Consider the following 5,133-nt stretch of genomic DNA (forward strand, 5'->3'; position numbering starts at 1 on the left):
AACCCCACACCCCTAATCCTAACCATTGCATATCATATGCACACCAAAGTCAATTTCTGCATATAAATAGAACGCCAAATAGAAACAGAAACTTGTGGTACTGGTACGCACTTTCATAATTTACGATATATAGCTGCATAGATTTTTATTTTAAGACAATCATATGCTCTAGCGGGCCACATAAAATGATGTGGTGGGCCGGAATAGGCCCGCAGGCCTTGAGTTTGACACATGTGGTCTAAGGCCTTCTCAAGCCGTACGACTGACCCATCTAATCTGCTGCCTATAATGCGTCAAACTAAGATTGCTGTTGAAACAAAAACCAATGCCATGAAGTTAGCATTTTTAAACATTCGCTCACTAAAAAGTAAATAATTTCTGATCAATGACTTAATCACCACAAACAACTTGAATTTTATGTTTTTAAACGAAACATGGCTAGAAGACAGCTGCAGTGCAACAGTCCTCACTATCTGATCACTTCTGTATTTTCTTTGATATATTAATTTCTGCTACCACTGAATCTAGATCTGTCTCTGTCAGAAAGAGATGCATTACCGAGAACACTAGTGTGCTATTTATGAAGGCTATATCTTTAACACCAAGCATTTCTGCAGACTCTGTTGATCTTCTCCTTGATCCTTTAACTCAAAAGTTAAGAATGTTATTGATGATATTGCTCCTGCAAAAGTCATTAAGAAGACTGGCAGACAAAAAGCACACTGGAGAAAATCAACAGCAGTACAGAGTATCAAAAGACAATGCAGAAAAGCTGAGCGGATGTGGCGGAAGACGAAACTTGAAATTCACTATAGCATCTATAAAGACAGCCTTCATGTTTTCAATGTGGATCTAGCAAAGCTAGACATTCATTCTTCTCAAACCTTATAAATAGTAACTTAAACAACACTCGCACTCTTTTTGCTACTGTTGAGAAACAAACCCCCCAAGTCAGATTCCCAATGAAATGCTCTCCGACAGCAAATGCAATGAGTTTGCTTCCTTCTTTTCTGAGAAAATCAGTAAGAAAGGCGATTAGCACATCTTCAAGTTATGCAGAGGTCAGACAGATTCGACCGCAATTTCAAAAAACAGTTATTATGTCTGTTTTTGAAGCAATTGATAGCAAAATTTTGGAAGAAATAGTACAGCACCTTAAATCATCGACCTGCGACCTTGACACACTTCCCACATCTTTTTTTCAAAAGTGTGTTAAACTGTTTAGAAGCAGATCTCTTAGAAGTGGTGAATGCCTCACTTCTTTCTGTGACTTTTCCAAACTCCCTGAAAACTGCAGTTGTGAAGCCCCTCCTGAAAAAGAGCAATCTTGATAACACCATATTGAGTAACTACAGACCAATATCAAATCTACCTTTTATAAGCAAGATTATTGAAAAGGTATAGTTTTAAGTCATCTTAACGACTACTTAAACTCAAATGGATACCTGGAAAATTTTCAATCTGGTTTCCGACCACATCACAGCACAGAGACAGCACTCATAAAGATAATAAATGATATTCGCTTAAATTCTGATTCTGGCAAAATATCAGTACTGGTACTACTAGATCTCAGTGCTGCGTTTGACACTGTCGATCATATCATACTACTAGAGAGACTGGAAAACTTGGTTGGGCTTTCTGAGATGGTAATCAAATGGTTCAGGTCATACTTAGAAGGGAGAGGTTATTATGTGAGTATAGGAGAGCATAAGTCTAAATGGACGTCCATGACATGCGGAGTCCCACAAGGCTCAATTCTTGCACTGCTCTTGTTTAGCCTGTACATGCTCCCACTAAGTCAAATAATGAGAAATAACCAAATTACCTATCACAGCTATGCAGATGACACCCAGATTTACCTAGCCTTATCACCAAATGACTACAGCCCCATTGACTCCCTCTGCCAATGCATTGAGGAAATAAACAGTTGGATGAGTCAAAACTTTCTGCAGTTAAACAAGGAGAAAACTGAAGTCATTGCAGTTGGAAACAAAGATGAAGTTCTCAAGGTAAATGCATACCTTGACTCTAGGGGTCTAACAACTAAAAATCAAGTCAGGAATCTTCGTGTGATTCTGGAGTCAGACCTTAGTTTCAGTAGCCATCCCTGCAAACAAGCCCCTGAGAATTTGCTCATTGGCAAAACGTTGGCCCCTTAGCACTGGCCCTGCACGGCAGCCCTTACCAATAGTATGTCCCTGCACAACCGGAGGCTGCAGTTCTAGGACCCTATTCTTTTGTAACAGCGCCCCCTACCGAATTGGATCACTAAAGATGGACGACATGGACTTACAAACTAAACGAGAAGGGTGTTCCTGCACAACCGGAGGCTGCAGTTTAAGGACCGCAGTTCTAGGACCCTATGCTTTTGTAACAGCGCCACCTACCGAATTGGATAATATAGCGGAGGCTGCAATCTCAAATTTTCGAGAAGGGTATTCAAGTAAACTTTGCATCATTTTAATGTTATAAATAAAACTTAAATGAAAATCGGTAAAGTTACTCACTCTGATTGCTGTCCATGTCGTCCATCTTTAGTGATCCAATTCAGTAGGTAGCGCTGTTACAAAAGCATAGGGTCCTAGAACTGCGGTCCTGAAACTGCAGCCTCTGGTTGTGCAGGAACACCCTTCTCCTGGAAGTGGCTTGTCTCTTCTTCTAATGTGGAGAACATGTCTTCGCTGTAGTAGGGGGACGCAGGATGTATATGGCACACAGGAATATATCCAGGGTTTCTGCAGACTTGAACAAGTTAAATTTAAGACTTTTTAAGACCTTTTTAATACCACCTTATATGAAATTTAAGACCTAAACCTGTAATGGAAATACACATTTTATTACATATATGTAATATTTAATGTGTATAAATTACAAATAAAAAATGTTGAGGGGAAAAATGCATACTTTTCAACAAACGTCTCAACTGAACTACCAGTAAGTCACTTAATGAGTGAGTATTGAATCATTCATTCAACTGATTGAGTGTGTTATCATGCTGGTATCTTAAGGACTTTCGTGGACAGCTGACTCTTAAAGTTTTTCATATTCTGTGTGGTGGTCAGATAAGTTTAAATTGATTTTTACCTTTTATGGGCATTTTACCTTTATAGAGCCATTTTTCTATAAGTGTGCATTATCTTTTGAGTCAAATTCTTACATTTAATCAGTGAATAAGAATAAGACATTTGGGCTGTTACCAAGCAAATGAAATTAGTATCAACAAAATTCATCTTTGCAATCCAGACATAAGCTGCATCTGAAGTGGCATTTAGATGTGGTCACACACCGATTAATGCCGGACATGAATGCATTTAACCTGCAGTTACAAATGCATAAATAATGTTTTGGTATATTAAACATAAAACATTGAATACTGATATTTGAAATAATTAAAAAAATGAAAAGATACTTTAAATGTGAAATTAAAACCGCCAGTAGGTGGCAGCAAGTCACTGTTAAGTGAGTCATTGCGACTGAACCGAATCATTTAAACGGTTGATTCATTCAGGAACGAAACACCGTCATGTTGCTCAGAGATGCAAAACAGCGCTGTGGCTGTGTCTGGAATTCTTTTTGTTGGCGAAATTTTTTTTGTGCAAAAACAATATGGTGTCTAAAACGTAAGTCTCTTAAGAAAACTTCTAGTTTATTGAACTGTTGTAAAAAATCAATATCACATTTGTATATAGTAATTTTTGGAGAAAAAAAGGCACTCTTCCCTGCCCCCATGTCTTGAATTTGTGATCATTCCGAATGTATTTTAATAGACTGAATCATGCAGTGATCAGGCAGAGCACACTCTAAATGCACTAGACTTCACGTAATGCGTGCACTCTGTAGGTGTTTTGAATGTTTGTTTTTTTTTGTCATGAGAATATTGAGCAAAATAGCTCACTTGTTATGGTGTTATTTAACTATATCATGTTATGAATAAACTAAACACTGTGAATTTTTACCTCAGTATGTTTCTTCTGATTCTATGTGTGCGGTTACGCTCATTTGTTCTGAAGTCTCGAGACAAACAGAGTGAGCCTCAGCGCAAGCTTGTATTCTGTATTCTGCTAACTTACTGCAATTCTCTCTGATGACACAGTAATTTACCGCGGGTTTCTTTGGTCTGTCCACTGATTGTAAAGTCATTAGGTCCGTCAGACTGAAGATATTTGAGCGGTAATGAGACCAAAAATAATTAAAACTAATTAAAGACATTTTAAGACTTTTTAAGGCCTTATATTAGGAAACCGTTATTTAAGACTTTTTAAGGACCTTTACTGTGTTGATGTGGTTGTGGAATTGTGATTTGTGATTTGTACCAGATGATTTGTCCTCCTGAGTCTCTTCCCTGTCGGACTGTGTTGAGTTTTTGTGAGGGTAGGATGATTTCTATGTAGTTGGGTGGGCAGCGGGTGATGGTGTCTGCCCTGCCCCATGTCTCCTGTTGAATTATAATATCCATCTCTTTGATGCTCTTCTGGAATTCTGTGTTTGAGTTGGAGTCGATGAGAATAAGAGGTTCTGTTTGGGTGGGGTTGTGTGGAGCAGTGCGGTGGGCTTTGGTCTGTGGATCTGATGAAGAGCGAGGCTCATCCGCTGCAGGTGATTGCTGATTGCCAGTGGGGGTCTCTGGACAGGTCAGGTGTTTAGCGTGAGATCCTTTGGACGTTGAAACATGAAGAAGTTGTTCCTTCATATTATTTATAAGTTCCTGTGCTCTTCTCTCCTCTGTCTCTCTCTCTCTCCCGTGCTCTTCTCTCCTGTCTCTCAATTCAGTTTAATTCAAAATTGCTTTATTGGCATGACTGTAAATGATACAATATTGCCAAAGCTTAGTTTACATGTACAAAAAGATAAAAAATAATAATATAATAACAATAATAATAAGTAAATGTCCACATCCACATGTATCTCGCAGCCAGTGCTGCTGTCTGTCCCTCTCCTAATAATATCTTTATTTGTTCTGTTTCACTAATGGCTGTAAAGTTCTTTATTAAGTTGGTGAATTTGTTGAAGTAGAGGTTTCTTATGGATCTGTATTTATGACAGTGAAGGAGGAAGTGCGTCTCTGTCTCGATCTCTCCTGTCTCACAGTGAGCACACACTCTTTGCTCTCTGGGTAACCAGCTCTTTCTGTGT

Source organism: Sinocyclocheilus grahami, unplaced genomic scaffold (genome assembly GCF_001515645.1).
Source record: "Sinocyclocheilus grahami isolate Dianchi unplaced genomic scaffold, SAMN03320097.WGS_v1.1 scaffold103.1, whole genome shotgun sequence".
Lineage (NCBI taxonomy): Eukaryota > Metazoa > Chordata > Actinopteri > Cypriniformes > Cyprinidae > Sinocyclocheilus > Sinocyclocheilus grahami.